The 19,637-nt window shown below is 48.6% G+C and overlaps 1 protein-coding gene across 1 annotated transcript in view; it reads right to left on the bottom strand.

Annotated features, from left to right (window-relative positions):
* The window catches only part of pde1a (phosphodiesterase 1A, calmodulin-dependent), a gene marked incomplete at both ends in the record, with an annotated part of 257,482 nt that overhangs the window by 114,774 nt on the left and 123,071 nt on the right, over nt 1-19,637 (bottom strand). The window lies entirely within an intron of this gene.

Raw genomic sequence — 19,637 nt, 5'->3', positions numbered from 1 at the left:
AGCCCATACTAATAAGTATTATTGTTAACAGAGAACACTAGATACTCGATAGCATGGTTGATAATTGAGATAAAAGATTCCACATTCCATCTTCATAAATTATAGAACTATTAATCTGGTTCTCTATTCCTTATAAATATGATGCATGTCACGGTCATTGCTCTCAACAGATAGCCAATAACACACTGTAGCTACAGTACCTGTCAATCTGTTTACAACTACATGTAGGCTAATTCATTTCCAGCTGAATGAGATAAGAATAACTCAAGACAGCCAAGACGTGAGCTGAAGCTTTTCATTCCACTCAAATACATTTGATTGAAAATGTAAATGATGCAATAATGCTGTATATACCATATATACATATATATATATATATATATATATATATATATATATATATATATATATATATATATATATATATATATTGTAACTGAGGGGTACAATTCCCTGACTGTATTGATAAGTATGGTATCATTAAACCACTACCGCTTTATGTACTTTAACTACTGGCCATACAGTACACAATATCTAAGTATGATGAACACTTTCCCACATATGAAATCAGGTCCACACAAAGGTAATAGTCAAATATTTAATATATAGCAAAAGGTACATATAATAGTTACTTATTACATTTATGATTTGAATGCACTTGTAAGGCAAATGAGTATTCGTAGGCAAATCAACACTGAATGTCCAATCTCTGGTTACGCAGGAAGCAAGTATACAACCTGGCTCTTAGGGAATTATAACGATGGCACTTAATGATTATAGCGGGATATACTGTAAAGGGTCCTGCCGGTTGTAAGCCAGTAGGGGGGGTAGGAGAGCCGTCGGCTGTATCCCGTCTGGTCAACGATTTCTAGGGAGAATTCAGGTACAGAACACAGTGCCCGTAGAATCTTGATCCACAGATGAATACACTTGGGCTCTCTTGTAGACGATAGCTGTAGCTGTAGCTGTAGGTCCACAACGAAGAAGAAGCGAGGCGACCTCAGTCTGGTCTGAGCGCCGTCTCACCTTGGCTCCTCTCGGGGTAAATCCAACACTCACCGGTGTTGGCGATTATCCGCTCCACAAATCAAAGCACCAAAGCAAATAGATATTCCATGCCGTATAGGGCTCAGCAGTCGTCGGGGTAGGTAATCCAATGTGCAGGTCCACTCGGTCCTCGCCTAGAACTCCTCGGATGAAAGCACCACGTGTGGTCTGCCCAACCTGGTTAAGACTCTAGATAACACGAGGAAGCGATGGGGGTGCTGCTCACTTTAGAACTCTAACCGTACGATGCACCATACATAATAGACTATTATTACTTAATAGAAATACGGTGCCAAACTCTGGCAATTCAGCTATTAATTCGCACGAGGTCTCACTGCTATTCTAAGGCCAAACAGGCCATACTACACCGCACGCGGTATCGTGGGGTGAGGCTTCACGTCTTGTTACTTAGTTGGGTAGAAGGGTAAAGGACTAAGAGGAATTCTACATTTCTTGCGCCATATTTATATGCACAGTGGACAAGTAGTGCCGCTCTGCTTTCGGTAGCCGTATTCCTGCACGGAGCTGGGGCTAGTAAGGGCATGTCTCGTCGGTACCTTTGAACTTGAACGCCAGGGGCTGGTCCCTGGCGCCTGGTCCTTTTGTCCAATAAGAGAATGAACTATTATGGGCTGTAGTAGAATAAAGGGATATTCCGTGTATATGTACAAGGAATATACAAGGGATATCAAACGATATATAAATACTATTCAATATATATCCATAAATAAATATATATATTCGGTTTAATCTGATCCTTCACAACAGCCGCCCCCTAATTAGTCCCACCTAATTAGCTAAGCAGAGACAGATTAACCGCACTGTCCACTACTCAATGTCCGCTGTAAGGGTCAGTCAACTCACAAAGTCATAGGGTCATGGTCGTCATCGATAGTATCGGGGAGCCTTGGCAGTTCTATTAGCCTCGCCACGGGTCGGGTGTAAGTCCGCCCTTGGACGAGCACTTCAGCTGCTCGGACCCTTCCATCGGCACCGGTGATCACTTTGCTTATGCGGCCAGCCGGCCACATAGCTCTGGGTAGTGACTGGTCGATAATCATGACGACTGTTCCTTCTGTCAAATTGTCTCTCTCTTTTACCCACTTCTGGCGGGTCTGTAGAGACGGTAGGTAGTGGAGTAGGAAGCTGTTCCAAAACTTGTCAGCCAGTACTTGACTGTACCTCCACATTCTTCGGCCGTTCGCTTCTTCAGGCCTGTACATTGTCTGTGGTAGCGCGGGGTCCAGCCGCCCCATCAAGAGGGTGTTGGGGGTGACTGGGTCGACATCTGCTACATCACTTGAGACGTAACCGAGGGGCTTTGAGTTCAATACTCCCTCGATCTCCGTGAGGACTGTCATTAGGACTTCTTCCGCCACAGTCTGGGCCCCAAGCACGGCGTACAGGGCTGTCTTTATGGAACGTACTTCTCGTTCCCAGGTTCCACCGAAGTGAGGTGCGTTCGGGGGATTAAACTGGAAGTCAATCTGGGATGGAGCGAGGTGGGTCTTAAGTTCTGGGCCCATAGCTTGGAAGCTCTCTCTCAGCTCTCTTTCTCCGCCTTTGAAGTTTGTCCCGTGATCAGACAACAATGTAGACGGTTTTCCTTTCCGTGATGTGAATCTTCGGAAGGCCATAAGGAATGAGTCTGTGCTCATGGTTGGGAGGAGTTCGATATGTATCGCTCTGGTGGTCATGCATTTGAATACAATACCCCACCGCTTCTCGGTTCCTCTTCCTCTCTTTATATACAGCGGGCCAAAACAGTCCATACCGGTGGAGTGAAAGGGCTTGTCGCCGAGTCGGAGGCGACAGGGAGGTAGGTCAGCCATCCGGGGTATACTGGGCTGCGCGCGCCACTTACGGCAGTCTAGACAGGTTCGCTGGAAGCGCCGCACTGCTTCTCTCCCTTGCAGTATCCAATAACGACGTCTGATCTCCGCGAAGACTCTCTCTGCCCCTGCGTGGTGCACATCCTCGTCGTATTTCTTTATGATCAGCTCTGTGACCTTGTGTCGGCTGTTCAAGACTATCGGGTACTTAACGTCATCCGGTAGGTCTGGGGCTCTCCGCAGACGACCACCCACTCTGATGAGATTATGGGCGTCGCTCTCGGGGGCTAGGTGGAGCAGTCTGCTGTCTGATGGGACGGGCTTTGCTCCCTGTAGACAGGCTAGCTCATCGGGGAACGAGTCTCTCTGGGCTCGTTGTAGTAGAAGGAGTTCTGCTTCTTCGTAGTCAGCTGCTGAAATGTCAGTTGTGGGCTGAACCTCTGGGTGGTGCCACAGAAATGTCTTTAGCTGCGCACTCTCTAGGGTGAGGCAATCGTCTAGAACCGGGTCTGTGGGGACGAGTGTGTGTGTCAACCCACAGAACATAGGTTTCTTGTTCTCTGCCTCCTCTTTACTCGCCTCCCGTGGGGTGGGTGTAGGCCACTCTTCTTCCGGGAGCTTGAGGAACTCTGGCCCGTCACTGTAGAGGTTGTGACGGGTGAGGTCATCCAGGGACATTCCCCGGGTGATGACGTCAGCTGGGTTGTGTTTGGTGTCCACATACCGCCAGCTGGTTACTTCTGTTAACTCTTGAATCTCGGTGACTCTGACTCCCACGAAGACCTTGTATCTGCACGAATCAGACCGGATCCATGTGAGTACGGTCGTGGAGTCTGACCACAAGATTGTTCTTTGCACCGGGATGGTGAGTTCACGTTGGATTAACGTGGCGAGCTGCGCTCCTGCTAGGGCTGCGCAGAGCTCTAGGCGCGGGATAGATTGTTGCTTGCGTGGGGCTATTCTTGAGCGAGCCAGGATGAAAGCAGTATGTATTTCTCCTCCCTCCTCTCGGGCTCGCAAGTAAGCCACCGAACCGTAGGCTACTTCGGAGGCGTCGCTGAATACGTGCAGGTCGATCTTGCATGTCTCTGGCCTCACTGTGGGTGGGAAGTAGCTGCGGCGTATATTAACACCTGGGAGTGAGCGGAGTTCCGTCTCCCACTCTCTCCATGTGGATGCAAGGTGTTCGGGTATGGGATCGTCCCAGCCCTGGTCTTTGTCCCATAGCGCTCTTACAATCATCTTTGCCCTGGTGGTGTAAGGTAGAATACATCCCAACGGGTCATATTGTCTGGCGAGTGTTCTGTATACACTCCGTCTGGTGGTCGGTATTGCCGTCGACCTTCCCTGCTCCTTGATCAGGGGTTTGTGTCTATAATGGAGCGAGTCTGTTTTGAAGCGCCAGACTAGTCCTAGTGTCATTTCTTGGGCTTCTCCTGGGATGGTCGCCATCCAGGTGTCGCTGCTCGCGGCCTTGTCCTCGGGGGAGAGGCGGCGCAGTACTTGCGGGTCACTGCTGGCCCACTGCCTGAGATCAAAGCCGCCTTTGATCAGGGAGGCGCGGAGCTTGAGTAGGAGAGCCTCGGCTTCTTCTGGCGTCGAGACGCTTTGTAAACAGTTGTCCACGTAGAAACTATTTGTCACACTTTGTTGGACCTCTTCATCTGCTGCTGGGTCCTCTGCGACGTGTTTTTGTAGTGCATTGTCCTCTGGGGAGAGGCTGCGCAATACTGGGGGGTCGCTGCTGGCCCGCTGCCGGAGATCAAAGCCGTCTTTGATCAGGGAGGCGCGGAGCAGCGCACGACGTCGCCAGTCAATTTTCTTTATGTGTCCCGCTGTGATTAGTTTGTTAATCTCAGCGCGGTACACAGCTTCTTGAGCGGGGTCTTTGGCTAGGCGCCGCTCTGTGTTCAATAGATACCGCTCCGTCGCCTCTTTTGTAGCGCGAAAGGTGGGCATTCCCTCTCGCCTCAGGAGTGGAGTTGCGTATCTCATCACTCCGTTGACGTTGACTCTCTTTGTCCCGTGCTCGAGGAGGGCTATAGCGTAGATATCTTCCTTAGAACGAATGTCTTTCCTTTCGTTCTTAAAGGGCATTGTCTCTAGTGTCCATAGCCTCTCGACATGCTGCAGGAGTGTGGTGTCTCCTTCTGTCGCTCTGGAGTGGAGGCAGCTAGTGGCTGCTGTTCGGTTAAGAGACTTGGCGAGGGGGCCTTGTAATGTCCATCCTAGGCGGGTCTCGACTGCTGCAGGACAACCTCTGGGTCCTGTATGGACCCGGTCTATCGGGACTATGAGGTCTGCATGGTCGGAGCCTATCAGCAGGGTCGGGGTGGCACCGTCTATGAGCGGGATGGGGAGTTGACGCAGGTGCACATATTTCTCCATCAGCTTGGCGATGGGGTAGGTGTACTGCGATAGTCCTATTTCTTGGCTGGTGAAAGCATTAGTAATCCTGTACCGTCTCTCGGGCTGCCCGCTTGCTGCGATAGTGAAGGAGACATTCTCGCCCTTTATCGTCTTTAGATCTCGTCTTATTGTCCGAATAGTCATCTGGTTCTCGCTCCCCCGTAGCCCCAGCTGGGCCGCAGCGGACGCGAGGAGAAGGGTCTTCTCTGACCCGTCATCAAGGACGGCGTAAGTGTCCATGATCTTGTCTTGGTAACTCAGTGTTACACGGACCACCTTTAAGAGCACCTGGGCGCCGCTGCTGCTAGCGGGGTCAATGTACATAACACTTGCTTTTGTGTTGCTGGATGGTGCAGGCTTTCTTTTGTTACTGTCGTGTAGGACATCTAGATGGGCTCCGTCACACCGACTACACCTCTTCTTTAGGCGGCACTCGGCTGCCATGTGACTGCGCGCACATCGGTAACAGCGCCTGTTGGACTTTATCCAGTGACTCACTTCTTCAGCGGTCATCTTCTTGAACTGGTCACATTGTGACAACCAGTGTTCCTTCTTGCAGTACGGGCACACCATCTTCCACTTCTCTTTCATCGAGGGGGTACTGTGGTTCTTGCTGCTCGGTACTGATTCTGATTGGTGCATGACAGTCACCGATCTTCGGCCATCGTTTACTCTCCTAGGTCCCTCTCTGGAGCTTGGTGTGCTCCGCACGAACGTATCCAGCCGTAGGCTGCTGACTTCTCTCGCCAGGAAGTCGGCTAAGTCTAGGAGGGATGGCTCGGGACCGTTAGGATCACGGTGGTCTCTTTGCCGCCTGAAGCGCTCCTGTCGGGCGGGCGGCAGCTTCTCTAAAATCCTCTCGACGTTCGAGTTTGCGTATAGTTCGTGCATACCCTTTTCTCGTTGCGCCCCCAGCATCCCTACCAGGGATTGTACTTTTATAGACAGGTCGTCTAGTGAGCGATTGTCTGTTGCTGGGGGTAGGCGGTCAATATGCCTTATCTCCTGTATTACGTAATCCCATATACGTCCATATCTCTGGTCCAGCGCTGCTAGAGCCGCGGTGTATGGGGTCGTAGAGGTGGCATAGGCCAGCGCTATGTTGTGCGCTCGGGGCACTTTCAGGTGCTTCAATAATATTGCATACTTGTGGCGTTCATCAGCGACATCCACCATCATTGTCTCTAAGCACATCTGGAGCTCCGTGTACTGTGCTCGATTCTCATGGGTGAAGTCTGGAAACGTCGGTGTGCCAATGTATGACGCCATGGATGGCTGGCACATCGGTGAGCGTTGGAAGAGGGGCCTCCTGGGCGAGTCTCTTCTTACGCCTCTCGGTGGGCTGGTACTGGCAGGGTACCATGGCCCGCTGGTCCAGGTGCTATTCCTCGGGACTGGTCGTGCGTCATGCTCACCCGTGAATCGAGTCGGGGGTCTGTAGCGCAGAGCCGCGGGGGTATAGCCTGGGCTGTACTGGACCTCCTGGTCCTGTGGAGTAATGTGCTGCTGTCGGGCTTGACTCTCCTCTTCTCCCTCTTCTTCTTCTGCCAGGTCATCTAGATCCTGTAGTCGTTTATTTAGCCTCTCCGCGGTGTCCGCCGTTCCTTCCTTGTAGCTGGGTCTCACTTGGACCGGTCGGGGAAGGAGTTCGGAGGGGGGTGTAGACTCTCTCTGGTGGTCGAGTTCAAGGTCGCCTGCTCGGTCAGGGGAGGGTGCCTTTGACACGTGTCTTGACGAGGCCCTGGAACCCTTTGTGGAGGGAGGGGGTGTTGCCCTGGTGATCAGCTGCTCCATTAGCTGCGCTTGTAGTCTGTCGCGCTCGGCTTGTAGTCTGTCGCGCTCGGCGTCGCGCTTGGTGAGATCTGCTTCTCTTTGGGCACCGGCAGCGGCACGCTGGGTGTCGGCCCGGTCTCTTGCCATATTCTCTTCCGTCTGAAGGCGTCTCAGCTCCAGACGTATGTGCTCTTCTTCGCTCCGTTGCTGCGCTTGGAGTTGTTCGCGCTCGCTAAGCGTCTGTGTTTGGAGTCGATCGCGTTCACCCTGAAGTCGATCGCGTTCACCCTAAAGTCGATCGCGTTCGGTAGAGGCTGTCAGGCTGGCGAAGAACGCCTGTGACAGCATCCTCTCCGCCTCGCTGGGGGAAGACGCTTGTAGAGGTGAGCCGCTCCTGGCTGTACCCGTTGGGGATGCGTTCCCCTGCGGGGAGTCCTGGAGCTCTATCTCCTCGGCGCTCTCCTCATCTTGTTCCGTGCAGAGTTCCATCTCTGGAGGGTTGTCTCCCTCCCGGAGCTCTGGGGGGACTACTTCGTCGGTCTTGGCGGGGGTAAAGTCGTGTCAGTTCCCTCCTGGTCCCCACCGTGAGCTTGGTCAGTTACATTAGAACCCACTAGGGCCTCTGTGGTCGGGGTATCCTGGTTGATAGGGTCGGACATAATTTTACTTTCTACTTTTACAGCGTTTACCGTTTGTAGAAGGCTAGGTAGTTTACTGACAGCGTAATCCTCTAAGTACTGAGGTGGCTGTCGTCTACGTTGCGGGCGTTCTACTTTAGGAGGACCGTTTCGTGGAGTGTTCATCATAGGCCATTTCAATATTAATACCACTATATTAATATTACACTGATTACCCTCCGGCTCGAAGGACCAATTGTAACTGAGGGGTACAATTCCCTGACTGTATTGATAAGTATGGTATCATTAAACCACTACCGCTTTATGTACTTTAACTACTGGCCATACAGTACACAATATCTAAGTATGATGAACACTTTCCCATATATGAAATCAGGTCCACACAAAGGTAATAGTCAAATATTTAATATATAGCAAAAGGTACATATAATAGTTACTTATTACATTTATGATTTGAATGCACTTGTAAGGCAAATGAGTATTCGTAGGCAAATCAACACTGAATGTCCAATCTCTGGTTACGCAGGAAGCAAGTATACAACCTGGCTCTTAGGGAATTATAACGATGGCACTTAATGATTATAGCGGGATATACTGTAAAGGGTCCTGCCGGTTGTAAGCCAGTAGGGGGGGTAGGAGAGCCGTCGGCTGTATCCCGTCTGGTCAACGATTTCTAGGGAGAATTCAGGTACAGAACACAGTGCCCGTAGAATCTTGATCCACAGATGAATACACTTGGGCTCTCTTGTAGACGATAGCTGTAGCTGTAGCTGTAGGTCCACAACGAAGAAGAAGCGAGGCGACCTCAGTCTGGTCTGAGCGCCGTCTCACCTTGGCTCCTCTCGGGGTAAATCCAACACTCACCGGTGTTGGCGATTATCCGCTCCACAAATCAAAGCACCAAAGCAAATAGATATTCCATGCCGTATAGGGCTCAGCAGTCGTCGGGGTAGGTAATCCAATGTGCAGGTCCACTCGGTCCTCGCCTAGAACTCCTCGGATGAAAGCACCACGTGTGGTCTGCCCAACCTGGTTAAGACTCTAGATAACACGAGGAAGCGATGGGGGTGCTGCTCACTTTAGAACTCTAACCGTACGATGCACCATACATAATAGACTATTATTACTTAATAGAAATACGGTGCCAAACTCTGGCAATTCAGCTATTAATTCGCACGAGGTCTCACTGCTATTCTAAGGCCAAACAGGCCATACTACACCGCACGCGGTATCGTGGGGTGAGGCTTCACGTCTTGTTACTTAGTTGGGTAGAAGGGTAAAGGACTAAGAGGAATTCTACATTTCTTGCGCCATATTTATATGCACAGTGGACAAGTAGTGCCGCTCTGCTTTCGGTAGCCGTATTCCTGCGTGGAGCTGGGGCTAGTAAGGGCATGTCTCGTCTGTACCTTTGAACTTGAACGCCAGGGGCTGGTCCCTGGCGCCTGGTCCTTTTGTCCAATAAGAGAATGAACTATTATGGGCTGTAGTAGAATAAAGGGATATTCCGTGTATATGTACAAGGAATATACAAGGGATATCAAATGATATATAAATACTATTCAATATATATCCATAAATAAATATATATATTCTGTTTAATCTGATCCTTCACAACATATATATATATATATATATATATATATATATATATATTAGAGCTGGGCCGTTAACTGCGTTAACGTGCTGCGTTAACGCTATACTAGTATCGCGCGATAATATAATTAACGCATTAATCTAAAAAAAAAAAAAAAAAAAAATTTTTTTTTTACCTTTATTTACCCAGGGTAGGTTCGCTGAGCACAGATGCTCTTTTTCAGGAACGCCCTGCTTCACATTCACACAGTTCCATTCACACCTGGGAGCTGCCCAGTACAACCACAGTTGACACCATTGGCCACTGACGTAAACTCCATGATCAAGAATTTCATCAATGACAAAACTGAGGAAAACAAAAACAAACCATGTGAACTTTGGAAATTACTCAATAATCAACTAGGATGCAGTAAAAAACTTAAAACCAGATTCTGAAACATAAACATAAAAACGGACAACACGCTCATCACAGACAAGCTGGATGTAGCCAATTACTTAAACATTTTCTTCACAAACATAGCCACAACACTGGTAAACAAACTGCCCTCCCACTCAGGGCTTTATGGGGTAGAACACATAGTAGCTTACTACAAAAACCTAGGGGTCCGCAAGGACGACTTCAAGCTGGAAATGGTAACAACAGATGAGGTACTCAATAAACTGAGCGCCCTCCAACCTAACAAGGCCACTGGCCATGACAACATCCCCTCCAAATTCCTCAGAGACTCAGCAGCCGCCATCACCCCAATCATCACACACATAATAAACCTCTCCATAAAACAGGGACACGTCCCCAAGGACTTCAAAATTGCGAGGGTGACCCCTCTGCACAAAAAGGGCAGCAAATTAGACCCAGGCAACTACCGCCCTGTTTCTATTCTCACCTCCATCTCGAAAGTCATGGAAAAAATAGTCTACGAACAGGTCGAAAAGTACCTAGCGGAAAAAAATCTAATCTACGAATTCCAATCTGGCTTCAGAACATCCCACTCCACTGACACATGCCTTCTCTATTTGAATGACCACATCAAACAAGAGGTGGACGCAGGCAAATACTGCGGCATGGTCATGCTGGACCTACAAAAGGCCTTTGACACGGTCAATCACTCCATTCTGATTGACAAGCTAAAAGCAATTGGTTTTGATAGTCTATCAGTGAGCTGGATGCAATCCTACCTTGAGGGGAGGGAACAGATGGTGGAGGTAAACGGTACCCTATCCCCCCCCCTCACAGTGAGCTGTGGTGTTCCACAAGGAAGCATACTAGGACCGCTACTGTTCCTAATTTATGCAAATGACATGTCGTCAGCTTGTGACTGCAACTTGTTCCTGTTTGCGGACGACTCAGCCCTGCTGGTCTCTGACAAGAACAAGTTACAGGTTGAAAAAACCCTCAGCTCGGAACTAGGCAGAATCTGCATATGGCTCGCTGATAACAAACTATCATTACACATGGGCAAAACAGAGTCCATTCTCTTCGGTTCAAATAACAAACTCAGCAAGACCGACGGCTTCTCAGTTACAGTGGGTGACAATATTGTCACAAGGAAAGATGAAATTACCTACCTGGGTTCCATCCTAGAGGCTAATCTCTCCTGTGACAAAATGGCATCCAATGTAATAAAAAAAGTCAACCAACAAACTCGATTCTTGTACCGGATCTCCTCTCTGGTAAACAAGAATACCCTGAAGACTCTGGCAGGAGCACTCATTCAGGGGTACTATGACTATGCTTGCACCTCATGGTACCAAAGCACCTCAAAGGCGCTAAAAACAAAATTACAAACATCTCAAAACAAACTGGTCAGACTACTGCTTGACCTTACTCCTAGAACCCACCTCACCCCTGCCCACTTTGACAACCTAGGATGGCTTAGAGTAGACGACAGAGTACAGCAACTTGCAATGGGCCTGGTCTACAAGATACACTACACGACCAAGGTACCCATGTACATGTCAAAATACTTCCCAAAGGTCAGTGAATACCACGATCACAACACCAGAGGGAGCTCCACAAATCATGTTAAACCCAGATTCGGCTCAAATAAGGGACTAAACACGTTTCGCAATTATGCCACATCAATGTGGAACGCCCTACCCAAAGCTGTAAAGGAATGTGGATCACTACCCACTTTCAAAACCTCTCTCAAGGGACACCTACGGGAGACTGCAATTCAACACTGGCCCCTGTAAATATCCTAACCCAACCCCCTCCAATGTACAGTCATTTACCTAGTATGGTTTTGTCAATAGTCCAATGTACAATTTTGTTTGTTTGTACAGTGTCTCCCCCCCCCCCCCTCAATGTACAGTTTTGCTTGTTTATACAGTGTGCCCCCCCCCCCCCCCCCCAACCACCTCCAATGTAGATTACCCAGTATGGTTGTCAATATCCCAGTGTACCCAACCCCCCCCACCCAACCTCCTCCAATGTACAGTTTCTACGTCAAATGTATATACTCCCTTTTCCTGACTCCTTCTGTATCACAAACAGTACTGTATTTGCAAATCTGGTATGTCATAAATGTATAGATGTAGCAGTACTGACTATCTGTATGTCATGTATGTCATATATGTCCTGATGAATTGAAAATGGGGGACCCTGATGTAAACAAGACGAAAGTCTTTCTCTGGTCTGCATCCCCTTAACAATTGTGTGTATTGAGCTGTACTGTATTGTACCCATTCTGCAATCTGTTAATAACGTTTTCAATCAATCAATCAAAGCAACTCCACTGGAGCAGTTGATTCAAGCCATGTCACATAGTTCAAGTTTGAAATGATTCTTTCTGTTTTGCTCCTGAGAGTGTGCTAGATACTGTACTGTACTGGTAATATTATTTATTTGTGTTAACTTCTGAATAAAACAACTTATTAAACACAAGTACATCTTTTTGAACATTATTTTGATATTTCATTACCAATTATCATAGCAAAACAGCTTTTTCAAACAGTCTGTAATGCATTTTGGAAACGGGAGATGGGCTCATGGTGTAATAACCCACCTGGCCTGAGAAACATAAGGAGGAAAGAAAAAGTAAGGACTTACTTCTGGTCATTATTTGGGTAGAACACAAATATTTTGAATGCCTTCGGCAGGTTTTTTTTTTTTTTTTAGCCATTTTAATCTAGATTAATCTAGATTAAATCCAGGATTGCAGATAGATTAATCTAGATTAAAAAAATTAATCTATGCCCACCTCTAATATATATCTATCCACATCTGTCTGTACATACAGTACCTGCCCGTATATAAAGTCATGTTGGTGTGTTTGTGCAGAACATGTTGATGTGTTTGTGCAGAACATGTTGATGTGTTTGTGCAGAACATGTTGTTGTGTTTATGCAGCACATGTTGTGTTTATGCAGCACATGTTGTGTTTATGCAGCACATGTTGTTGTGTTTATGCAGCACATGTTGTGTTTATGCAGCACATGTTGTTGTGTTTGTGCAGAACATGTTGTGTTTATGCAGCACATGTTGTGTTTATGCAGCACATGTTGTTGTGTTTATGCAGCACATGTTGTTGTGTTTATGCAGCACATGTTGTTGTGTTTATGCAGCACATGTTGTGTTTATGCAGCATATGTTGTTGTGTTTATGCAGCACATGTTGTTGTGTTTATGCAGCACATGTTGTGTTTATGCAGCACATGTTGTGTTTATGCAGCACATGTTGTGTTTATGCAGCACATGTTGTTGTGTTTATGCAGCACATGTTGTGTTTATGCAGCACATGTTGTGTTTATGCAGCACATGTTGTTGTGTTTATGCAGCACATGTTGTGTTTATGCAGCACATGTTGTTGTGTTTATGCAGCACATGTTGTGTTTATGCAGCACATGTTGTGTTTATGCATGTTGTTGTGTTTATGCAGCACATGTTGTGTTTATGCAGCACATGTTGTTGTGTTTATGCAGCACATGTTGTTTTGTTTATGCAGCACATGTTGTGTTTATGCAGCACATGTTGTGTTTATGCAGCACATGTTGTTGTGTTTATGCAGCACATGTTGTTGTGTTTATGCAGCACATGTTGGGTTTATGCAGCACATGTTGTGTTTATGCAGCACATGTTGGTGTGTTTATGCAGCTCTCAACAGATAGCCAATAACGTTAGGTTATGGCTATAACCAAGTTCTGTTAGTTAGGGGTGACGCTTGGCATCACACTGCACTCCCTCGCGTACGTGCACGCGCACTGAATAAATTCCACAAATGTACCTTTAATACCAGTATTAGTCTGACCACACCCCTCATCAGCTTACCTTCATAAGCAGGTGTGTGGTCACCTGCTCTCCTCCTTCCCAAGCTTTCACCACAAGGTGAGGTCAAGGGCTGCAGCGGCCGTCTGATGCCAAGCGTCACCCCTAACTAACAGAACTTGGTTATAGCCATAACCTAACGTTCTGTTCCGTTAGGGGCTCTGCTTGGCATCACACTGCACAAAGGGAGGCCAAGCGGAGCCGCTGGCTGACAAATACACCCCGCTGACAGCCCCCCACAACCATCAGAACAGGGAGGGCCGAGCCCCCCCGACCCCCCCTAATGGAGGGCATCCCCCCTATTAGGGGCTTCACGGGAGGGCGACGGACCCGACCGTGCGAAGAGGCACACAAGCAACTCAACGCACAGTGTGAGCAGACCGTGGCTTGACCCCACGACTACACACACGCACAACCCGCACGCCACCCGGGAACGAACGGAGGAACAACCTCGTTACTGCCCCCAGAATCACGGGGTCAAGGGCAAACCCAACCCCGTGGCAAGGCCGTAGCAGCGGAGCGCGAAGGAAGACCCAGACCCACCAAAAGGACTGGACTCCCTGGAATGGGGGCCCGGAGAAGTCCATGATGCCAGCATCAAGACCCCACCAGGTGGGCACGTAGTGCCCCGCCCCCCACATCGCCAGCGTATTCGGACAAAGGCCCCTCAGTTACTGCACCTGGTATTCCCAGGCGGTATCCCATCCAAGTACTAACCAGGCCAGAACCTGCTTAGCTTCCGAGATCGGACGAGATCGGGCGTGTTCAGGTTGGTATGGCCGTAAGCCGAGCGGGCCCTGTCCCCCCAATAGTACACCGCCTGGCACACTGACCCTGCAGAACAGGCAGTCAGCATGGCCGTAAGCACACAAAAAAGGTCAACCAACGGAAGCAGGCAGCGCACCGGGGAAAAACCAGGCAACAGGCTGTTAACCCTAGCCTGGAGACTGCGGACGAGACAGGCGCCAGAGGGGACAGCTGAACACAGCCGCACCGGCGGAAGGGGCGTATGCTGGCGTTGTTGAATGACCAAGCCTCCATTTAAAAACCCCCACCCAGAGGGGTTGAGGCAGAGAAGGCTGACACGATTGGCAGACGTCATGAACGTGCAGGGGCACCCTCAACCGGTGAACCCGAGAGTTGACACTGCTCCAACACACCAGGGAATCAACCACCTTGGCGTTACCCAATGCGGTGGTTGTTCCATAACCCCTCAAGAAAAAACTCCAAAACACACCTGCGGGTATACACCGGCTATACCGCAGTACAAGTGTCTCAGTTTTCAAAAAAGGGTTAACCCAGGCCTACGGGTCGACGAACATTACCTCGGACCGGGCCTGGCGATACGGGAAGCACAGGGTCACCAGAGGAGGTCAAAGACCACCCCAACAGGCCCCTCTTCGCCATGCGCAAGAGAGGAGCGAAAAAGAATGGAGAACCAGCCCCTAAGCACACCGCACCTGGCCTTCCCAGGCGGTCTCCCAACCAAGTACCAACCAGGACCAACCTGTGTAGCGGCCGAGATCCGACGAGATCGAGCGTGTACAGGTTGGCATGGCCGCAAGCCATTACGACAGTGCTGAGTAAAAACGTACCCAACCAGGGTCCCCATAGCGCTTAACCCCGTGACACCCGGACCGACCTGGCATTTTTCCCCCTGAAAAAAGCCCAAGTCCCTCAGGGTACCAGAACAGCAGATCTGCATCCCCGGCGGACAAAGGGTTCAACTGATCCGGACCAGCGTGACCAGAATTAGTCCTGTGCCCTAACCACGCCGACATGCCTACTCCAGGAGAAAGGGCAGATATGCGTGTCGATCCTAACATGAAAAGAAGGCGCCACCCAGACGTTCGGGCGAACCGCGCCTGGTGGCCCACCCCAAGGGCGTGAGACCCCTCTACATATGTTCAGATCCATTCCGTCATCATCCCCCAGACATGAACGAGAATCCGTCGAAAAACCAACCCAGGTCGTGGGATTTGGTCGTCGGAAGAGGAAAAACCCCCATCTCAGTTGCTTTATAAAAACGCCGTTTCAACCACAAGCAACCAAGGCGTGCCAGTCAGTCGCCTGTTTACAGCGAGCTAGCACTATACGTGTGTCGGGACACACCCCCATCAATGAACAGGCTATTTAGACCTGTCATTGAATCCCCAAGGCGCCCAGGGGAACGACAAGAGGGGTGTGACACTTCCTAACTCCAACACTTTTTGAATAGAAAAGAAGGAAGCATCAACAGTATGTATCCCAGTCTACACAGCCAGGGGTAAAAATTGTTCACATTTTTACATCCCACCACCCTCCCATAGGAAGGAGACGGGGATCCCCAGAGAGACTTCCCACGCGAGCTGTACAGATTGAAAAGAATATATTGCACCTTGAGCCATGTAAAAAATTGGTTTTAGGGCTCTCCGGGGAAGAGGCACTGAACCCATACACACTCAACAATCGAATTGAATCGAATACATATACAATAGAATAGGACACCTTCTAGAGGGTCCACTCACTTTGACAATCTGAGGAGGAAGGCTCTGTACTCTGATGGAGGCTCCCTCACATGGAAGAAGGAGTCCGAACTCACAGAAGGCCCGAATAGGCGCTTGGTGAGGAGGAGCCCTGACCACCCCCCTGAAACAGATCCATCACATGGACCTGAACAGCACACGGAAGTCCTACCAACAGAGACGCGCACGGTGACGTACTCTATGGCGGGGGAATTCCTGCGGTGCACACGCCCAATATACCAGGCCGTGGGACCAGGAAACTCCCCCCCCCCCCCCGTAACGTGCCGAACCGCCACGTGACGGGAACCTTGAAGGACAGGGGGTGTACCCCTGACCGACAGAAACAAGGGGGAGAGGAAAGGTTACCAGTTCACCCCTTTACGACCCCACACCCATGATACGATGTAATGACAAAAAGAGAATATGACACAGTCATAGTCAGCTCTATGAAGCGTTTGACAGCTCCACACAGCGCATGAGCTAACCTGCTATCTGATTTTTACTAAGGAAAAAACACAGAATAGAGAGGGCTCTAAGAGCCCCAGTCCAACATACACATGTGCTTCTGTGGCCAGTCCAACCCAGTTGTAGGTCACATGACACACACAACCCATCATCACCTACAAAAAATGGCAAAAACACTCTACAGAGGAACGCCGTTTTTCACAATGAGAGAATACATAATTCTCGATTAGTATCGGCCACAGGCCTTGCTAAGCACACACGACAGCGACCAAACCATCTTTTCTTTTAGGAAAATAAAGTTTCTCCAGCAGTTTTAGCACAACCTCAGCAATCAAGCTAAGGGTTACATCGCATCCCTACCACACAAAAGACACAATTCTAGTGCACAACATGTCTGATAGGAGGATGAAAAAAGTCCCCAGGGAACCGGGGGGAAACACAATCCTCTTATTTTACCCTCAATACGGCCAGTTAAAACAGGAAAACCTGTTAATATGTGAACACACTGTTCATTGTCATCACAGGCTGAGAAAAGAACATTCTTTTACTCACTTGTCACCAAGCATAGCTTCATAGGTTAGTTACCTTAGTTGTGAGTACACGGTACATATAAACACCATGATGTTTCTCACACAACAACCAGATCATTTTCACATCTGTAACAACAACCCGATTTGCACGGAGAAGCTAACTGCCAGTGACAAAAACAGTACACACATAACTTGCGTCGTATCCTAAATGCATTGCAGCAACACACGTTTGGGAAAACATCGTTATCCACAAAACATTTAGAAAAGTAAAACCAGAAGACGTGTTATAAGGTCTGGTCAAACCTTGTCCTACCCGGAACGTAGATCAGCGAAGTGCAGTCACAGACACCGTAGGAACACAGCCGCTCCTGTGTTGTTCGAACTGGGCAGCGTCGCCGCTCCAACCCGCACTACAGTCCTCTTTGTTGACGCAACCTTGCCGTCCTGGCTCAGGGCAGGGTCGACGAACATCCCCTGTCAAGGATGACGTCGTAGTCAAGAGTGTAAAACATGTTACAATCAAAGCACGTTCAACAGAGTAGCATTAAGCTAACGGCCGCTACAACCGTTCGGGCGCTACTGCCCCTGCTCGCGAGACGCCGAGCTAACGGCGCACGCGACCAGAAGCGAGCTCGCGGCGGCGCGCGAGGAGCCGAAGCTCCCCGCGCCAGGCCTTGGCCTATAGCAGCAAGCTAACGTTACCTAGTGATCACGACATGCTAGCGCCGCAGCTAACAGCTGACTGGCTAACAGTAGGCCCAACCTAAGTAGGCCATGCAGCGATCCCAGCAGGCTAACGCAGCAGCTAACAGCTGACTGGCTAACCGTAAGCTAAGCAGCTATCACCTGAACATGTATACAATGACATAACACTCACCCAGACAGGCCGCCGTTCTGAACCTCTCCTCACTTTTTAAGAGAAAAGAGAAACAAGATGTCAACACTGCTTTACAACGGTGATTTTACCAACACCAAACTGGCCTGTGTAGCTGACTTGAACATGGATCTGCCGCTATCGCACATCCATGCACATATCTCCTCGTGAAGGAATACTCTCATTTGGATATGAAAGAAGGGGCTTAACACGGGACAGAGAGAAATCCACTCGTCCAGAACACACAGGGATCACCAGTGTTAATGGTCGCGGCCCACTAGTTAAACTACAATGGTCTTCAGACCAAGGTCTTCTGTCGCCTAGGTGGCTGAACAAAGGACCCTAACCTGGGGCCGGTTTCCATAAACATTGTCAAGTAGCCCCCATAGCACTAACAGACAAGTGAAGCCCGCCAGCAACAGTACTCACCCAACCTGAAACCCACCGCTTCCGTTGAGAAGCATGCAGCGGCGTGCTCCCAATACGAAAACCGGTGGAGGGTTTTTAGAATGATCATCATCTTCCAGACACTCCAGTACGAAGACAATATCGCCGTATTTTCTCGAAAATAGTGAGAGAGAAAATAAAGATATGATGTCAACGTATCTCCTTCCTTGTAAACAATATTTTTCTCCACGTCAACTAACAACACGTCAAGTGGGGTACTACCGAGGCACTTCCTTGTGGTGAAAGCGAGAAGGAGGAGAGCAGGTGACCACACACCTGCTTATGAAGGTAAGCTGATGAGGGGTGTGGTCAGACTAATACTGGTATTAAAGGTACATTTGTGGAATTTATTCAGTGCGCGTGCACGTACGCGAGGGAGTGCAGTGTGATGCCAAGCAGAGCCCCTAACGGAACAGAACACACTGTAGCTACAGTACCTGTCAATCTGTTTACAACTACATGTAGGCTAATTCATTTCCAGCTGAATGAGATAAGAATAACTCAAGACAGCCAAGACGTGAGCTGAAGCTTTTCATTCCACTCAAATACATTTGATTGAAAATGTAAATGATGCAATAATGCTGTATATACCATATATATATATATATATATATATATATATATATATATATATATATATATATATATATATATATATATATATATATATATATATATATATATATATATATATATTTATTCTCACAGTGTTTATATATCTATCCACATCTGTCTGTACATACAGTACCTGCCTGTATATAATGTCATGTTGGTGTGTTTGTGCAGAACATGTTGATGTGTTTGTGCAGAACATGTTGTTGTGTTTATGCAGCACATGTTGTGTTTATGCAGCACATGTTGTGTTTATGCAGCACATGTTGTTGTGTTTATGCAGCACATGTTGTGTTTATGCAGCACATGTTGTTGTGTTTGTGCAGAACATGTTGTTGTGTTTATGCAGCACATGTTGTGTTTATGCAGCACATGTTGTGTTTATGCAGCACATGTTGTTGTGTTTATGCAGCACATGTTGTGTTTATGCAGCACATGTTGTGTTTGTGCAGAACATGTTGTTGTGTTTTGTGGCAACCCCAAGCCACCCCTGGGCTTGGTGATTGATGGGCGCTATGTGGCGACCCAATGGCTGGGCGCTGCCCATGTTTGGGCGTCCGCTTCCGGACGCACCTGTCACTAAATACCCATCAGAGTGATTACCTGATTAGCGAATCACGGCGCGGTGCACCTGTTGGAGAGGGGGG

Source organism: Notolepis coatsorum (assembly GCF_963971535.1).
Source record: "Notolepis coatsorum genome assembly, chromosome: 5".
In the NCBI taxonomy this organism is placed as follows: Eukaryota; Metazoa; Chordata; class Actinopteri; order Aulopiformes; family Paralepididae; genus Notolepis; species Notolepis coatsorum.
This window is presented reverse-complemented; position numbering and strand designations above follow the sequence as displayed.